Source organism: Triticum aestivum, chromosome 5B (assembly GCF_018294505.1).
Source record: "Triticum aestivum cultivar Chinese Spring chromosome 5B, IWGSC CS RefSeq v2.1, whole genome shotgun sequence".
Lineage (NCBI taxonomy): Eukaryota > Viridiplantae > Streptophyta > Magnoliopsida > Poales > Poaceae > Triticum > Triticum aestivum.
Window position 1 is genome coordinate 290,121,413 of NC_057807.1, and position 21,402 is coordinate 290,142,814.

Below are 21,402 nucleotides of genomic sequence, written 5' to 3' on the forward strand. Positions count from 1 at the left end.
CACCTGCCCTGTGATGTTTAACTCTACCAATTGCATTTTTATCAGTACCGGTTTCAATGGCCATTAAGCCTGTTGCAATTAACAGTTGTATCCATTTTTAAAGAGTTGTATTTCACTGGCTACAAACTTACAAAACATGAATTAGGATGTTGTTAGGCCTGTTGCAATTAACAGTTATATCCTATTTTGTAATCCGCCCCTTTGCTACCGTGCTACTCTTTCGAAATGAAGATATCACTAAAAATGCTACCATTTTATTACCATTTGCTAGTTTTGGTGGATGTTAACCCTGTTGTAGTTAACATTGGCTTTCCATGTACTTACACAGGGCTACAATGGGCGATGCTATTGTTTGCCGTCGAGGTTAGTTGCATCCCATGTCTTATACACCATCTATTCCTAATTATAAGTTTTTTAGAGATTCCAATATACACTACATAAGGAGCAAAATGAGTGAATCTAGATTCTAATCTAAACTATATCTATAATTCTATATACATCCGTATGTAGTTCATATTGAAATCTCAAAAAAATACTTGTACTTAGGAACATAGGTAGTTCTATTTTACATCATTTGTGCAATCTTAGTTTAGCTTCTAACATTTACTGGTTGCTTGTAGGTACATATATCAGGGGTACTGATCCACGCTTCGATCCCTTTTGTGTATGCGGCAATGAGATATTCATGAACAAGTGTCAAGTGAGGAAACTAAGAAAGATTGTTAGGTGAAAGAAACAAGTGATTGGAATTAAGCTCTTTATTTACACTTTCTCGAAGACAATAGTGAACTTTAGGATGGTAAGTAATGTGTTGCCTTTTCCCCCTGCCCACAACAAGTTAGTCTATTAGACCTCAGTATCTGATATTTTTCTCTTTTCAGTGGTTTCCGAAGCTATTTACTGATGATTACCTTGCAAACTACATGACCGGAGTGGAGGCAACTAAGGTTAAATTATATAATTCATGCTACCATGATAATGCTCTAGAAGTCTTCCTGAAGGCTGTGAAGGATGGGCGGGCGATCGTCACAAGGGGCTGGACAAAAGTGGTTCGTGCCTATGGCATGCAGGAAGGCACATTATGGGCATTCTGCTTCTTCAACACCATCGGCGGTCAAAATGATTTACACTTGTCTCTTCACCTTCACTGCCTTTAAATACTGAGGTTCATCATAGTTAATTGCTGCCTAATCCTGTAATTACTGAACATATTGTATTGGCAATTTTATTTATGGATTCGTTGTTGAACCATTGTGCTAAGAATTTGAATTGCACATTTCATATTTCAAAATTTCCAATTAGAATAATAAATTATAGGAAAAAATAAAAATAGAACAGACGGTCATGGACCTTTGCAAACGGTTCTAGCAGTAAAAGCGCTTGCGATGGATAGCCCAATGCCACACAGTTTTCTACCTTAAATCGTGTGTGATGTAGTTAATGCAAGCAAACAGTTAACCAAGGTAGAGCGTGTGTGATAGTTACACCTTTCACACATGAGCGTATACATAAAACTGAGTGGGATGTACATTCGAACGAAAACGTTCTCCCTGGATTGACTATGTGGGATGTACATAAGAACGGAAACATATTCCTTGGATTGACTGTGTGTGATATACATACGAACGGAAATGTTTTTCTAGGAATCACCATGTGGGATGTACATACCTACGGAAATGATTTCTAGGATTCACCGTGTGGGATGTACATACCTATGGAAATGATTTCTGGGATTCATCGTGTGGGATGTACATACCTACGGAAATGATTGGGTTTCGATGCCTCGCCCAATGGCACACGGCCCCAGCCTGGGTCCTAGGAGGGCCTATCCCCGACGATTTTTGGGTTGTGTGGGAAGGACACCCTATCGCACACACTCACTTGGCGATGGTTCAAATGTCGTCGCGGAAAGGGGTTTTAAACCGTTTGTTTAGGACTAATGCGCTCCAGTGCATGAACTTGGTGAACTCACTCGACATATCCTTTGACAATTTATATATATCAAATTTCAATTGATATCAAGTTTCATGATTGGCATGTTGGATACACAAGTGCTTTTCTTTACAAGACTAACCCATGTAGGAAGATGAACTCAAACTACAAGTGGTACTCCCAACTCTTGATGGACTACATCAACCATGAGCATCCAACACAAGTTCGACTACATGATCAAGATCAACACCACAACCCAAAGTATGTCACTCCATCTTAGAGAAGCTTTGACCCAAGTCATGAGTCAAAGCAACTCAACGAGATGTGAATACATCAAAATGCTTAAACGAAAAATGGTAACCCCATTTTGAGCTTAAACGATGAGTATGACCTCTGATCAAGTGATCTCACCTGACTCCTAAGTCCATATACTCTAACATAGGTGACTTTGTCGCCGACCCCTTCTAGATGAAGTTCTCTAGTGTTCCTTTGTTCACTTACTTTGTGTTGTTGCATATATTTCTTGCTATCTTGTTCCCCTTATAAAAAAAACTTCACCTAGATCTCTTTTCTTATGTATGTTTTTCTCTGTAACTTATGTGTCTAATTCCTTGCAAATCTTTAGTTTAATTCCTTGTAAATCCTTGTGAGATTTATTTTGCCAAGTGAGCTGAGTTGACAAAAAATGTCCTATGCATTGAACACGGACTCACCAATCCAAGCCTATCGGCTACACTTGAACTACCAGGATATATTGTAGACAGTTCACCGGTACAACCGACATGGACTAACCCGGCCTGACCGATATGCATCATCCGTGAAACAGCCAATTCGGTGTCACCGTTGGAAAAAGATTGGCATTACAGATTTCACTAATGAGAAACCTTGTTTCCATTGTATTCTACATATTTAATTTCTTCTCCAGCTCCACTCAATGATTCTTATTCCTCTACTCGCATCTTAAACTACATTCTGCTTTATAGTGTATCTCAAGGACCAAAGCTATTTGACTCATGCTCCAGAAGTACCTTTCTTGGAAATTGATATCAAAGGGGGAGAGAGAGCACATCAAAGCTTATCATATGAGCCAAAGCTCTTCAACAGATGCTGATGTCTACTACACAACCTTCTTCTCGTAGACGTTGTTGGGCCTGCAAGTGCACAGGTTTGTAGGACAGTAGCAAATTTCCCTCAAGTGGATGACCTAAGGTTTATCAATCCGTGGAAGGCGAGGATGAAGATGGTCTCTCTCAAACAACCCTACAACCAAATAACAAAGAGTCTCTTGTGTCCCCAACACACCCAATACAATGGTAAATTGTATAGGTGCACTAGTTCGGCGAAGAGATGGTGATACAAGTGCAATATGGATGGTAGATAAAGGTATTTGTAATCTGAAATAATAAAAACAGCAAGGTAACAAATGATAAAAGTGAGCGTAAACTGTATTGCAATGATAGGAAAGAAGGCCTAGGGTTCATACTTTCACTAGTGCAAGTTCTCTCAACAATAATAACATAGATAGATCATATAACAAGCCCTCAACATGTAACAAAGAGTCACTGCAAAGCCACTAATAGCGGAGAACAAACGTAGAGATTATGGTATGGTACGAAACCACCTCAAAGTTATTCTTTCGGATCGATCTATTAAAGAGTTCGTACTAGAATAACACCTTAAGACACAAATCAACCAAAACCCTAATGTCACCTAGATACTCCATTGTCACCTGAAGTATCCGTGGGCATGATTATACGATATGCATCACACAATCTCAGATTCATCCAACCAACACAAAGTACTTCAAAGAGTGCCCCAAAGTTTCTACCAGAGAGTCAAGAATGTGTGCCAACCCCCATGCATAGGTTCATGGGCGGAACCCACAAGTTGGTTACCAAAACATACATCAAGAGGCATGTGATATCCCATTGTCACCACAGATAGACACGGCAAGACATACATCAAGTGTTCTCAAATAAAGACTCAATCCAATAAGATAACTTCAAGACGGAAACTCAATTCATCACAAGAGAGTAGAGAGGGGGAGAAAAATCATAAGATCCAACTATAATAGCAAAGCTCGCGATACATCAAGATCGAGTGAAGTCGAGAACATAAGAGAGAGAGATCAAACACATAGCTACTGGTACATACCCTCAGCCCCGAGGGTGAACTGCTCCCTCCTCGTCATGGATAGCATCGGGATGATGAAGATGGCCACCGGTGATGGATTCCCCCTCCGGAAGGGTGCCGGAACGGGCTACCGAGAGGTTTTTGGTGGCTACAGAGGCTTGCGGCGGTAGAACTCCCAATCTATCTTGATTTTCGATGGTTTTAGGGTACGTAGGCTTATATAGGCGAAAGAAGTCGGTCGGGAGGTTCTCAAGGGGCCCACGAGACAGGGGGCCACCACCCTGTAAGGGGGGCGCGACCTCCTATCTCGTGGCCTCATCGAGGATCTTCTGACGTGGACTCCAAGTCTCCAGGATCACATTTTCCAAAAAATCACGCTGCCGAAGGTTTCATTCCGTTTGGACTCCGTTTGATATTCCTTTTCTTCGAAATACTGAAACAGGCAATAAAACAACAATATGGGTTGGGCCTCCGGTTAGTAGGTTAGTCCCAAAAATGATATAAATGTGTAAAATAAAGCCCATAAACATCCAAAAGGGGTAATATAATAGCATGGAACAATCAAAAATTATATATACGTTGGAGACATATCAAGAATCCCCAAGCTTAATTCCTACTCGTCCTCGAGTATGTAAATGATAAAAAGAATTTTTTGATGTGGAATGCTACCTTGCATAATTCATAATGTAATTTTCTTTATGGTGGCATGAATGTCCAGATCCAAATGAATACAAAATAAAAGTTCATATTGACATAAGAAATAGTAATACTTCAAGCATACTAATAAAATTAATCATGTCTTCTCAAAATAACATGGCTAAAGAAAGTTATCCCTACAAAATCATACAGTCTGGCTATGCTCTATCTTCATCACACAAAGTATTTAATCATGCACAACCCCGATGACAAGCCAAGCAATTGTTTCATACTTTAATAATCTCAAACTTTTTCAACTTTCACGTAATACATGAGCGTGAGCCATGGACATAGCACTATATGTGGAATAGAATGGTGTTTGTGGAGAGGAAAAAAAGGAGAAGATAGTCTCACATTAACTAGGCGTATCAACGGGCTATGGAGTGCCCATTAATGGATATCAATGTGAATGAGTAGGGATTGCAATGCAACAGATGCACTAGAGCTATAAATATATGAAAGCTCAACAAAAGAAACTAAGTGGGGTGCATCCAACTTGCTTGCTCACGAAGACCTAGGGCACTTTTGAGGAAGCCCATCATTGGAATATATGCCCAAGTTATATAATGAAAAATTCCCACTAGTATATGAAAGTGACAACATATGAGACTCTCTAACATGAAGATCATGGTGCTATTTTGAAGCACAAGTGTGGAAAAAGAGATAGTAGCATTGTCCTTTCTCTCTTTTCCTCTCATTTTTTATTTTCTTCTTTTTTTATTTTCTTTGGCCTTCCCTTTTTTTTCTTTTTTCTTTTTGGCCTTTCTCTTTTTTCTTTTTTTTTCCTTTTTGTAAAGTTCGAAGTCTCATCCCGACTTGTGGGGGAATCATAGTCTTCATCATCCTTTCCTCACTAGGACAATGCTCTAATAATGAAGATCATCACGCTTTTATGGATTTGCAACTCAAAGCTAAAACAAGATATGACTCTATATGAATGCCTCCGGCGGTGTACCGGGATATGCAATGAATCAAGAGCGACATGTATGAAAATTATGAAGGTGGCCTTGCCACAAATACAATGTCAACTACATGATCATGCAAAAAGCAATATGACAAAAGTAATGCGTGTCATATGAACGGGACGGTGGAAAGTTGCATGGCAATATATCTCGGAATGGCTATGGGAATGCCATAATAGGTAGGTATGGTGGCTGTTTTGAGGAAGGTATAAGGTGGGTGAATGGTACCGGGGAAAGTTGCGCGGCACAAGAGAGGCTAGCAATGGTGGAAGGGTGAGGTGCGCATAATCCATGGACTCAACATTAATCAAAAGAACTCATGCACTTATTGCAAAAATTTAGAAGTCATCAAAAACCAAAGCACTACGCGCATGCTCCTAGGGGGATAGATTGGTACGAAAAGACCATCGCTCGTCCCCGACCGCCACTCATAAGGAAGACAATCAATAAATAAAATTCATAATCACCCAACTAGCAATAACTTTAATATCACTACCTCCATATCTCAAAACAATTATCAAGCATCAAATTTATTATAGCGTCCAATTCACTTTATATGATAGTTTTTATTATACCCAACTTGGATGCTCATCATTCTTGGACCAACTTTGTAACCATAGCAAATACCATACTGTTCTAAAAGACTCTCAAAAAGATATAAGTGAAACATGAGAGACTAGAAATTTCTGCAAAATATAACCACCGCCGTGCTCTAAAAGATATAAGTGATGCACTAGAGCAAATGACAAACTACTCTGAAAAGATATAAGTGAAGATCAATGAGTAGCTAAATAATTATGTAACTGTGCGAAGACTCTCTCTCATTAAAGAATTTCAGATCTTGGTACTCTAATCAAGCATCAAGCAAAACAAAAGAAAATTACATTGCAAGGATAGCACAACTCATGTGAAGAAGCAAAAACTTAGGCTCAACCGATACTAACCGATAGTTGTTGAAGAAGAAAGGTGGGATGCCTACCGGGGCATCCCCAAGATTAGATGCTTGAGACTTCTTGGAATATTATCTTGGGGTGCCTTGGGCATCCCCAAGCTTGAAATTTTGTGTCTCCTTAATTCCTCTCATATCATGGTTTCTCTATTTCTCAAAAGCTTCATCCACACCAAACTCAACAAGAACTTGTGAGGTAGGTTAGTACAAACCAACGCAAAACCTTATCATAATCTACTGTAACAAATCAACAAAATTATTATTCAACATTTCATACTAAATGCCTCTTCATATTTAATACTCCTATCCTCAAATTGAATCATTAAACAAGCAAACATATGCAAACAATGCAAACATAACAGCAATCTGCCAAAATAGTAAAGTCTGTAAAGAATGCAAGAGTATCCATACTTCCCTAACTCCAAAAATTATTAAATAAAATTCCCACTGTAGTAAATTTATCAGAGCTCATTATGCAAAAGGTTTCAACATTATACCATTCTCTGACTTTTCTAGGGACTTTTTGCAACAGCGGTAAACTTTCTGTTTTCAAACAGCAACATGTATACTAGCAAAATAAGCATGGTAAAGGCTATCCTTGACTTCTTTATTGAAACTAAAGATGCAAAACATTATTCTAACTAACAGCAAGCAAATACTAACAAAATAAAATGACGCTCCAAGCAAAACACATATCATGTGGTGAATAAAAATATAGCTCCAAGTAAAGTTACCGATGAACGAAGACGAAAGAGGGGATGCCATCCGGGGCATCCCCAAGCTTAGGATCTTGGTTGTCCTTGAATATTACCTTGGGGTGCCTTGGGAATCCCCAATCTTAGACTCTTGCCACTCCTTATTCCATAGTCCATCGAACCTTTACCCAAAAGTTGAAAACTTCACAACACAAAACTCAACAGAAAACTCGTAAGCTCCGTTACTATAAGAAAATAAAACCACCACTTAGGTACTGTAATGAACTGATTCTAAATTCATATTGGTGTAATATCTACTGTATTACAACTTATATATGGTTCATACACTTTGATACTACTCATAGATTCATCAAAATAAGCAAACAACACATAGAAAACAAAATCTGTCAAAAACAGAACAGTCAGTAGTAATCTGTATGAAACATATACTTCTGGAACTCCAAAAATCCTAAAAAATTAGGAAGTCCTAAGAAATTTGTGTACCAATCCATAGCAAAAAGAATCAAATCAGAAGCACGTTTCTGTGAATTAACAAAACTAATTTACCGGGTGCAAAAGTTTCTGATTTTCAGCAGGATCAACACAACTATCACCGTAAGCTATCCTAAAGGTCTTACTTGGCACTTTTGAAACAAAAGCTATAAAACATGATTACTACAGTATAATAATCATGTGGACACACAAAAACAAGAAGGATAAATATTGGGTTGTCTCCCAACAAGCGATTTTCTTTAATGCCTTACTAGCTAGGCATGATGATGACAATGATGCTCACATAAAAGATAAGAATTGAAACATAACGGGAGCATCATGAAGCATATGACTAGCACATTTAAGTCTAACCCACTTCCTATGAATAGGGATTTTGTGAGGAAACAACTTATGGGAACAATAATCAATGAGCATAGGAAGGTAAAACAAGCATAGCTTCAAGATTTTAAGCACATAGAGAGGAAACTTGATATTATTGCAATTCCTACAAGCATATGTTCATCCCTCAATAATTTTCAGTAGCATCATGAATGAATTTAAAAATATAACCAGCACCTAAAGCATTCTTTTAATGATCTACTTGCATAGAAAATTTACTACTCTCCACATAAGCAAACTTCTTCTCATGAATAGTAGTGGGAGAAAACTCAACAAAATAATTATCATGTGAGGCATAATCCAATTGAAAACTAAAATCATGATGACAAGTTTCATGGTTATCATTATTCTTAATAGCATACAAGTCATCACAATAATCAACATAGATAGCAACTTTGTTCTCATAATCAATTGGAACCTCTTCCGAAATAGTGGAATCATCACTAAATAAAGTTGACACTCTTCCAAACCCACTTTCATCAATATAATCATCATAAATAGGACGCATGCTATCATCAAAATAAATTTGCTCATCAAATCTTGGGGGACAAAATATATCATATTCATCAAACATAGCTTGCCCAAGCTTGTGGCTTTGCATATCATTAGCATCATGGATATTCAAGGAATTCATACTAACAACATTGCAATCATGCTCATCATACAAAGATCTAATACCAAACATTCTAATGCATTCTTCTTCTAGCACTTGAGCACAATTTTCCTTTCCATCATAATCACGAAAGATATTAAAAACACGAAGCGTATGAGACAAACTTAACTCCATTTTTTATAGTTTTCTTTTATAAACTAAACTAGTGATAAAACAAGAAAGAAAAAGATTCGATTGCAAGATCTAAAGATATAACTTCAAGTACTCACCTCCCCGGCAACGGCGCCAGAAAAGAGCTTAGTTGACGGGGTGTGAGTGAGTGCCCTTTACCTAGCCTCCCCGGCAACGGAGCCAGAAAGTGCTTGATGTCTACTACACAACCTTCTTGTTGTAGACATTGTTGGGCCTGCAAGTGCACAGGTTTGTACGACAGTAGCAAATTTACCTCAAGTGAATGACCTAAGGTTTATCAATCTGTGGGAGGCGAGGATGAAGATGGTCTCTCTCAACCAACCCTGCAACCAAATAACAAAGAGTCTCTTGTGTCCCCAACACACCCAATACAATGGTAAATTGTATAGATGCACTAGTTGGCGAAGAGATGGTGATACAAGTGAAATATGGATGGTAGATAAAGGTATTTGTAATCTGAAATAATAAAAATAGCAAGGTAACTAATGATAAAAGTGAGCGTAAACTGTATTGCAATGATAGGAAACAAGGCCTAGGGTTCATACTTTCACTAGTGCAAGTTCTCTCAACAATAATAACATAGATAGATCATATAACAAGCCCTCAACATGCAACAAAGAGTCACTCCAAAGCCACTAATAGCGGAGAACAAACGTAGAGATTATGGTAGGGTACGAAACCACCTCAAAGTTATTCCTTCGGATCGATCTATTAAAGAGTTCATACTAGAATAACACCTTAAGACACAAATCAACCAAAACCCTAATGTCACCTAGATACTCCATTGTCACCTCAAGTATTAGTGGGCATGATTATATGATATGCATCACACAATCTCAGATTCATCCAACCAACACAAAGTACTTCAAAGAGTGCCCCAAAGTTTCTACCGGAGAGTCAAGAACGTGTGCCAACCCCTATGCATAGGTTAATGGGCGGAACCCGCAAGTTGGTTACCAAAACATACATCAAGAGGCACGTGATATCCCATTGTCACCACAGATAAACACGGCAAGACATACATCAAGTGTTCTCAAATAAAGACTCAATCCAATAAGATAACTTCAAGAGGGAAACTCAATTCATCACAAGAGAGTAGAGAGGGGGAGAAACATCATAAGACCAACTATAATAGCAAAGCTCATGATACATCAAGATCGAGTGAAGTAGAGAACACGAGAGAGAGAGAGAGAGATCAAACACATAGCTACTGGTACATACCCTCAGCCCCGAGGGTGAACTACTCCCTCCTCGTCATGGATAGCGCCGGGATGATGAAGATGGCCACCGGTGATGGATTCCCCCTCCGGCAGGGTGCCGAAACAGGCTCCCGAGAGGTTTTTGGTGGCTACAGAGGCTTGCGGCGGTGGAACTCCCGATCTATCTTGATTTTCGATGGTTTTAGGGTACGTAGGCTTATATAGGCGAAAGAAGACGGTCGGGATGTGCTCGAGGGGCCCACGAGATAGGGGGCCACCACCCTGTAAGGGGGGCGCGGCCTCCTATCTCGTGGCCTCCTCGAGGATCTTCTGATGTGGACTCCAAGTCTCCAGGATCATATTCTTCCAAAAAATCACGCTGCCGAAGGTTTCATTCCGTTTGGACTCCGTTTGATATTCCTTTTCTTCGAAATACTGAAATAGACAATAAAACAACAATATGGGCTGGGCCTCCGGTTAGTAGGTTAGTCCCAAAAATGATATAAATGTGCAAAATAAAGCCCATAAACATCCAAAAGGGGTAATATAATATCATGGAACAATAAAAAATTATAGATACGCTGGAGACGTATCAGATGCTTGTTAACAAAAGAGGAGAGAAGTCACATGTCTTTATGAGGGGAAAGACATGTCAACTTGTTTGATCTTAGCTATTGCTAATATTCTTGTTGCTCTGAATTTTGGTTGACTACACCAGTTCCTGCTCTGATTTTCTCTTACCCTACCTTCTCCCATTATCCAATATCAGTTTGACGGGGGAGAAAGGGTCCATATCTAAGGGAGAAAAGCTTTGGAATTCATTGCGTATCTTTAAATCTTTGGAACATGTCAGTATCTAAATAGAGTACCTAGTACTCACCCATTAGGACATTACATGTCATCCCAGTCTTGGTACTCTTGTGGTTTCCTGAGATTGCTTTAATTAGAATGTTCTTGTGTTATCTAACCATGTTTTCTCAAGTTCACCTCTTCAGAAGCTAGCTCAAGACCAGAAGGTAAGTATATGCATCACACTCATGTACATGACGATATCTTGCCAATGTACATATTATTTGCAAGAACGATTCATGAACATGAAGGTACACTTCCTATACACATCATTTGCTCAGATGCATATAGCCAAGATGCATGTAACTCATTACTCGCTCTATCATGATTATGCATTCACATGTTCTTATATTCTATCTATGCATGATTGCATACATGTAGGGGGAGCCTATGCATGTTACATGTCTTTCCAAAGCTTTACTTAATACCATTTATATCTTTAATCCTAAGCTTTGATGTATGTTGTCCTCAATTACAAAAAAGGGGAGATTGAAAGCACAAGTGCTCCCTGGGTGGTTTTGGTAATTAATGTCAACATATCTCTTGTTGGACTAATACTTTTATCAGATGAGTTCAAAAATGTCATGGTAAGGACAAGAGGATGTGGAACCCCTTCAAAATGCTAAGGAAAAAGATTGACAAAAGCTCAAGACTCTTCATTTCTATTTTAGTGATCCAAGATCACATTGAGTCCATAGGAAAGCCAATACTATTAAAAGGGGATGAGGTGTTGCTTAATGGTCTACTTGCTTAAAGTGCTTAGTGATATTGCTCCAAAGCCCTCAACCGCTTTCTCATTTCCACATATGTCCAAAACTCAAAGTCAAACTCGGCCCCACCGATTTGATCTATCCGGCGCCACCGAGTTCGATTGACCAAGCCACTACCAAAAACCCTAGCAATTCGGTTACACCGATACGGATCTTGTCTCACTGAGATGGCCCTGTAAACTCTCTGTTGCCTATTGCAATTATTTCGGTCTCACTGAAATGTGCAATCGGTCCCAGGAAGTTTTCTTGACCAACTCTCTGTTTGCTCTTTGCTGAAATCAGTCTCACCGAGTTCAAGCAATCGGTCTCATAGAGATGAGGTTTTGCCCTAGCCCTAGCACATAGGTCCCACTGAGTTGTTCCAGTCAGTCCCGTCGAGATTCCTAACGTTCACATTTTGAACTGAATCAATCTCACTAAGCTCTTCTATTCGGCCTGACCGAGTTGGGTCAAATGTGTATAACGGTTGGATTTTCTGTGGAGGCTATATATACCCCTCCACCCCCTTCTACATTTGTGAGAGAGCCATCAGAACGTGCCTACACTTCCACTACTCATTTTCTGAGAGAGAACCACCTACTCATGTGTTGAGACCAAGATATTCCAATCCTACCACAAGAATCTTGATCTCTAGCCTTCCCCAAGTTGCTTTCCACTCAAATCATCTTTATGCCATAGCCAAATCTGTGAGAGAGAGTTGAGTGTTGAGGAGGCTATCATTTGAAGCACAAGAGCAAGGAGTTCATCATCAACACACCATATATTACCTTTTGGATAGTGGTGTCTCGTAGATTGGTTAGGTGTCACTTGGGAGCCTCCGACAAGAGTGTGGAGTTGAATCAAGAAGTTTGTAAGGGAAGGAGATTTCCTACTTCATGAAGATCTACCCGAGTGAGGCAAGTCCTTTGTGGGCGATGGCCATGGTGGGATAGACAAGGTTGCTTCTTCGTGGACCCTTCGTGGGTGGAGCCCTCCGTAGACTCACGCAACCGTTACCCTTCATGGGTTGAAGTCTCCATCAACGTGGACGTTGATAAGTCTCCAATGTATCTATAATTTTTGATTGCTCCATGCTATTATATTATCTGTTTTGGATGTTTAATGGGATTTATTATTCACTTTTATATTTTTTGGGACTAACCTGTTAACCCAAGGCCCAGTGCAAATTGCTGTTTTTTGCCTATTTCAGTGTTTCGCAGAAAAGGAATATCAAATGGAGTCCAAACCGAATGAATCCTTCGGGAGAGTTATTTTTGGAACAAACACAATCCAGGAGACTTGGAGTGGATGTCAAGAAAGAAACGAGAAGGCCACGAGGCAGGAGTGCGCGCCCAGGGGGTAGGTGAGGGAGTCCTGGATTAGGGGGTGTACAGACAGCCGGACTATATACTTTGGCCGGACTATTAGACTATGAAGATACAAGACTCAAGACTTAGTCCTGTGTCCGGATGTTAGATCTCCTTCGTTGTAACCGACTTTGTGTAACCCTAGCCTCCTCCGGTGTCTATATAAACCGGAGGGTTTAGTCCGTAGGAGGGAGAACAATCATAATCATAGGCTAGCTTCTAGGGTTTAGCCTCTACAATCTCATGGTAGATCAACTCTTGTAATACTCATATCATTAAGATCAATCAAGCAGGAAGTAGGGTATTACCTCCATCAAGAGGGCCCGAACCTAGGTAAAACATCGTCTCCCCTGCCTCCTGTTAGCACTAGCCTTAGATGCATAGTTCGGGACCCCGTACCCGAGATCCGCCGGTTTTGACACCGACAGTAGGCGCGCCCCCACCCTCGTGGGCCCCTCGTGGCTCCACCGACCTACTTCTTTCGCCTATATATTCTCATATACCCCAAAAACATCAGAGAGCACCACGAAACCCTATTTCCACCGCCACAACCTTTTGTACCCGTGAGATCCCATCTTGGAGCCTTTTCTAGCGCTCCGCCGAAGGGGGAATCGATCATGGAGGGCTTCTACATCAACACCATGGCCTCTTCGATGATGTGTGAGTAGTTTACCACAGACCTTCGGGTCCATGGTTATTAGCTAGGTGGATTCTTCTCTCTCTTTGGATCTCAATACAAAGTTATCCTCGATTCTCTTGGAGATCTATTCGATGTAATTATTTTTGTGGTGTGTTTGTCGAGATCCGATGAATTGTGGGTTTATGATCAAGATTATCTATGAACAATATTTGGTTTTTCTCTGAATTCTTATATGTATGATTTGTTATCTTCGCAAGTCTCTCCGAATTATTGGTTTAGTTTGGCCTACTAGATTGATCTTTCTTGCAATGGGAGAAGTGCTTAGCTTTGGGTTCAATCTTGTGGTGTCCTTTCCCAGTGATAGTAGGGGCAGCAAGGCCCATATTGTATTGTTGCCATCGAGGATAAAAAGATGGGGTTTATATCATATTGCTTGAGTTTATCCCTCTACATCATGTGTTACTATGTTCTTATGAACTTAATACTCTTGACGCATGCTGGATAGCGGTCGATGTGTGGAGTAATAGTAGTAGATGCAGAATCGTTTCGGTCTACTTGTCGCGGACGTGATGCCTCTATACATGATCATGCCTAGATATTCTCATAATTATTCGTTCTTCTATCAATTGCTCGACAATAATTTGTTCACCCACCATAAATTATGCTATCTTGAGAGAAGCCACTAGTGAAACCAATGGCCCTCGGGTCTATCTTTCATCATATTACTTTCCTATCAATTTACTATATTTGCTTCCGTTTATTTTGCAATCTTTACTTTCCAATCTATATCATAAAAATACCAAAAATACTTATCTTATTATCTCTACCAGATCTCACTTTTGCAAGTGGCCATGAAGGGATTGACAACCCCTTTATCGTGTTGGTTGCAAGGTTCTTATTTGTTTGTGTAGGTATGAGGTGATTTCCGTGTGACCTCCTACTGGATTGATACATTCATTCTCAAAAACTGAGGTAAATACTTACGCTACTTTGTTGCATCACCCTTTCCTCTTCAAGGGAAAACCAACGCATGCTCGAGAGGTAGCAAGAAGGATTTCTGGCGCTGTTGCCGGGGAGGCTTACGCCAAGTCAAGTCAAGATTTGATCTCCCAGCAACTAGCCATTTCTAGCACCGTTGCCGGGGAGGCTTACACACAAGTCAAGACATACCAAGTACCCATCACAAACTCTTATCCCTCGCATTACATTATTTTCCATTTGCCTCTTGTTTTCCTCTCCCCCAATTCACCCTTGCTGTTTTATTCGCCCTATTTTCCGTTCGTTTCTTTCCGCTTGCCTCTTGTGTGCTTGTGTGTTGGATTGTTTGTCATTATGGCTCAAGACAATACTAAATTGTGTGATTTTTCCAATACCAATAACAATGATTTTCTTAGCACTTTGATTGCTCCTATCACCGATGCTGAATCTTGTTAAATTAATGTTGCTTTGCTGAATCTTGTCATGAAAGATCAATTCTCTGGCCTTCCTAGTGAAGATCCGCTACACATCTAAATAACTTTGTTGATTTGTGTGATATGCAAAAGAAGAAAGACGTGTATAATGATATGGTTAAATTGAACCTATTTCCGTTTTCATTTGGAGATCGTGCTAAAGCTTGGTTTTCGTCTTTGCCTAAAAATAGTATTGATTCATGGAATAAGTTCAAAGATGCTTTTATCTCAAAGTATTTTCCTCCCGCTAAGGTCATCTCTCTTAGAAACGATATTATGAATTTTAAGAAACTTGATCATGAACATGTTGCACAATCTTGGGAGAGGATGAAATTAATGATACGTAATTGCCTCCTCATGGATTCGGTTGCGGGAGGCACTTTTATGGAATTCACTTTAGGAGAAGCCACTAAACTCCTAGATAATATTATGGTTAATTATTCTCAATGGCACACCGAATGATCCACTAGTAAAAAAGTTCATGCAATAGAAGAGATTAATCTTTTAAGTGGAACGATGGATGAACTTATGAAGTTGTTTGCTAATAAGAGTGTTTCTTCTGATCCTAATGATATGCCTTTGTCTACTTTTATTGAGAATAATAATGAATCTATGGATGTGAATTTTGTTGGTAGAAACAATTTTGGTAACAACGCGTATAGAGGAAACTTTAATCCTAGGCTACTTCCTAGTAATTCCTCTAATAATTATGGTAATTCCTACAACAACTCTTATGGAAATTTTAAGAACATGCCCTCTGATTTTGAGAATAGTGTTAAAGAATTTATGATTTCGCAAAAGAATTTCAATGCTTTGCTTGAAGAAAAAATGCCTAAGATTTATGAGTTGGCTAGGATCGTGGATAGAATTTCTCTTGATGTTTATTCTTTGGAACTTAGATCTATTCCACCTAAGCATGATATCAATGCGTCTCTCAAGGCTATGAGAATTTCCATTCATGAGTGTAAAGAAAGAACAGCTAGGATGCGTGCAAAAAAGGATTGCTTTATGTAAGCGTGTTCTTCTAGTTTTCATGATAATACGGATGAAGATCTAAAAGTGATTGATGTGTCTACTATTAAATCTTTGTTTTGCAATATGAATATTGATAATAATGGGACTGGATATGAGTCAACTTTAGTTAAAAGGCGTCCCAATGATTCAGAGTTTTTAGATCTTGATGCAAAAAATGGTAAAAGTGAGATTGTAGAGGTCAAAACTTTGGATAGCAATGAACCCACTATTTTGGATTTCAAGGAATTTAATTATGATAATTGTTCTTTAATAGATTGTATTTCCTTGTTGCAATCTGTGTTAAATTCTCCTCATGCTTATAGTCAAAATAAAGCTTTTACTAAGCATATCGTTGATGCTTTAATGCAATCTTATGAAGAAAAGCTTGAATTAGAAGTATCTACCCCTAGAAAACTTTCTGATGAGTGGTAACCTACTATTAAAATTAAGATTAAAGATCATGAATGCTATGCTTTGTGTGATTTGGGTGCTAATGTTTCCACGATTCCAAAAAACTTTGTGCGATGTGTTAGGTTTCCGTGAATTTGATGATTGTTCTTTAAACTTGCATCTTGCGGATTCCACCATTAAGAAACCTATGGGAAGGATTAATGATGTTATTATTGTTGCAAATAGGAATTATGTGCACGTAGATTTTATTGTCCTTGATATAGATTGCAATTCTACATGTCCTATTATTCTTGGTAGACCTTTCCTTAGAACGATTGGTGCAATTATTGATATGAAAGAAGGAAATATTAGATTCCAATTTACATTAAGGAAAGGCACATAACACTGTCCTAGAAATAAAGTTAAACTACCTTATGAATCTATTATGAGAGCCACTTATGGATTGCCTACCAAAGATGGCAATACCTAGATCTATTCTCGCTTTTATGCCTAGCTAGGGGCGTTAAACGATAGTGCTTGTTGGGAGGCAACCCAATTTTATTTTTGTTTCTTGATTTTTTATTCTGTTTATTAATAAATAATTCACCTAGCCTCTGGTTAGATGTGGTTTTATGTTTTAATTAGTGTTTTTGCCAAGTAGAACCTTTGGGAAGACTTGGGTGAAGTCTTTATGATCTTGCTGTAAAAAACAGAAAGTTCAATGCTCACGAGATTAGCTGCCATTTTTTACTGGAGAGTGATTTTAGGTTGATTATTTTTGCAGATGATTAATATGCAAATTCCTCACGTCCACCAGTTTATTTCAGAATTTTTGGAGTTACAGAAGTACACGTTTGATACAGATTACTTCAGACTATTCTGTTTTTGACAGATTCTGTTTTTTCTTATGTTGTTTGCTTATTTTGATGAATCTATGGCTAGTATCGGGGGGTATGAACCATAGAGAAGTTGTAATACAGTAGGTTTAACACCAATATAAATAAAGAATGAGTTCATTACATTACCTTAAAGTGGTGATTTGTTTTCTTATACTAACGGAGCTCATGAGATTTTCTGTTGAGTTTTGTGTTGTGAAGTTTTCAAGTTTTGGGTAAAGATTTGATGGACTATGGAATAAAGAGTGGCAAGAGCCTAAGCTTGGGGATTCCCAAGGCACCCCAAGGTAAAATTGAAGGACAACCAAAAGCCTAAGCTTGGGGATGCCCCGGAAGGCATCCCCTCTTTCATCTTCTTCTATCGGCAACTTTACTTGAGGCTATATTTTTATTCACCACATGATACGTGTTTTGCTTGGAGCGTCTTGTATGATTTGAGTCTTTTCTTTTTAGTTTACCATAATCATCCTTGATGTACAAAACTTTTGGAGAGACACACATGAATCGGAATCTATTATAATACTCTATGTGCTTCACTTATATCTTTTGAGCTAGATAATTTTGCTCTAGTGCTTCACTTATATCTTTTTAGAGCACGGTGGTGGTTTTATTTTATAGAAATTATTGATCTCTCATGATTCACTTATATTATTTTGAGAGTCCTTTATAACAGCATTGTAATTTGCTTTGGCTATAAAATTAGTCCTAATATGATAGGCATCCAAGATGGATATAATAAAAACTTTCATATAGAGTGCATTTAATATTATGAGAAGTTTGATACTTGATGCTTGTTTTGAGATATGAAGATGGTGATATTAGAGTTATGCTAGTTGAGTAGTTGTTAATTTAAGAAATACTTGTTCTAAAGTTTGTGATTCCCGTAGCATGCACGTATGGTGAACCGTTATGTGATGAAGTCGGAGCATGACTTATTTATTGATTGTCTTCCTTATGAGTGGCAGTCGGGGACGAGCGATGGTCTTTTCCTACCAATCTATCCACCAAGGAGCATGCGCGTAGTACTTCGTTTCGATAACTAATAGATTTTTGCAATAAGTATGTGAGTTCTTTAATACTAATGTTGAGTCCATGGTTTATACGCACTTTCACCCTTCCACCATTGCTAGCCTCTTTAATACCGCGCACCTTTCACCGGTATCATACACCCACCATATACCTTCCTCAAAACAGCCACCATACCTACCTATTATGGCATTTCCATTGCCATTCCGAGATATATTGCCATGCAACTTACCACTGTTCCGTTTGTTATGACACGTTTCATCATTGTCATATTGCTTTGCATGATCATGTAGTTGACATCGTATCTGTGGTAGAGCCACCTTTATAATTCTTTCATACATGTCACTCTTGATTCATTGCATATCCCGGTACACCGCCGGAGGAATTCACATAGAGTCATATTTGTTCTAAGTATAATTTTTGAGTTGTAAGTAAATAAAAGTGTGATGATCATCATTATTAGAGCATTGTCCCAAGTGAGGAAAGAATGATGGAGACTATGGTTCCCCCACAAGTCGAGATGAGACTCCATACAAAAAGAAAAAAAGAGAAAAAAAAGAGGCCACAAAAAGAGAAAAAGGCTCAGATAAAATAATAAAAAATGAGAGAAAAAGAGAGAAGGGACAATGTTACTACCCTTTTACCACACTTGTGCTTCAAAGTAGCACCATGATCTTCATGATAGAGAGTCTCCTATGTTGTCACTTTCATATACTAGTGGGAATTTTAGATTATTGAACTTGGCTTGTATATTCCAATGACGGGCTTCCTTAAAATGCCCTAGGTCTTCGTGAGCAACCGAGTTGGATGCACACCCACTTAGTTTCTTTTGTTGACCTTTCATACACTTATAGCTCTAGTGCATCCGTTGCATGACAACCCCTACTCACTCACATTGATATCTATTGATGGGCATCTCCATAACCCGTTGATACGCCTCGTTGATGTGAGACTATATTCTTCTTTTTGTCTTCTCCACAACCACCCTTCTATTCCACATATAGTGTTATGTCCATGGCTCACGCTCATGTATTGCGTGAAGATTAAAAAAGTTTGAGAATATCAGAAGTATGAAACAATTGCTTGGTGATACGTCTCCAACGTATCTATAATTTTTGATTGCTCCATGCTACTTTATCTATTGTTTTGGACTACAATGGGCTTTATTTTCCACTTTTATATTATTTTTGGGACTAACCTATTAACCGGAGGCCCAGCCCAGAATTGCTGTTTTTTGCCTATTTTAGTGTTTCGAAGAAACAGAATATCAAACGGAGTCCAAACGGAATGAAACCTTCGGGATCGTGATTTTCCAACCGAACGTGACCCAGGAGACTTGGACCCCACTCCAAGAAGCACCAGAGGCGGTCACGAGGGTGGAGGGCGCACCCCCCTACCTCGTGGGCCCCCTGACGCTCCACCGACGTACTCCTTCCTCCTATATATACCTACGTACCCCCAACAGATCAGAGACGGAGCCAAAAACCTAATTCCACCGCCATACCTTCCTGTAGCCACGAGATCCCATCTTGGGGCCTGTTCTGGAGCTCCGTCGGAGGGGGCATCTACCACGGAGGGCTTCTACATCATCACCATAGCCCCTCCGATGAAGTGTGAGTAGTTTACTTCAGACCTTCGGGTCCATAGCTAGTAGCTAGATGTCTTCTTCTCTCTTATTGGATCTCAATACAATGTTCTCCCCCTCTCTTGTGGAGAACCATTCGATGTAATCATGTTTTTGCGGTGTGTTTGTTGAGACCGATGAATTGTGGGTTTATGATTCAGATTATCTATGGAAAATATTTGATTCTTCTCTGAATTCTTTTATGTATGATTGAGTTATCTTTGCACGTCTCTTCGAATTATCGTTTTGGTTTGGCCAACTAGATTGGTAGTTCTTGCAATGGGAGAAGTGCTTAGCTTTGGGTTCAATCTTGCGGTGTCCTTACTCAGTGACAGAAAGAGTTGCAAGGCACATATTGTATTGTTGCCATCGAGGATAACAAGATGGGTTTTTTAACATATTGCATGAATTTATCCCTCTACATCATGTCATCTTGCTTACGGCGTTACTATGTTTTTACTTAATACTCTAGATGCATACTGGATAGCGGTCGATGAGTAGAGTAATAGTAGTAGATGCAGAATCGTTTCGATCTACTTGTTTTGGACGTGATGCCTATATACATGATCATTGCCTAGATATGTTCATAACTATGCTCAATTCTGTCAGTTGCTCAACAGTAATTTGTTCACCCACCGTAGAATACTTATGCTCTCGAGAGAAACCACTAGTGAAACCTATGGCCCCCGGGTCTATTCTCATCATATCAATCTATATCACTTTATTTACTTGCTTTGTTTTTATTTTGCCTTTACTTTTTACTTTGCATCTATCTATCAAAAATACCAAAAATATTATCTCTATCAGATCTCACTCTCGTAAGTGATCGTGAAGGGATTGACAACCCCTAAGCATTGGTTGCGAGTTGCTATCGTTTTGTGTAGGTACGAGGGACTTGTGCGTGTTCTCCTACTGGATTGATACCTTGGTTCTCAAAAACCAAGGGAAATACTTACGCTACTTTACTGCTTCATCCTCTCCTCTTCGGGGAAATCCAACGCAGTGCTCAAGAGGTAGCAAGAAGAATTTCTGGCGCCATTGCCGGGGAGGCTCACGCAGCAAGTTGACCATACCAAGTACCCATCGCAATCCCTATCTCTCACATTACATTATTTGCCATTTGCCTCTCATTTT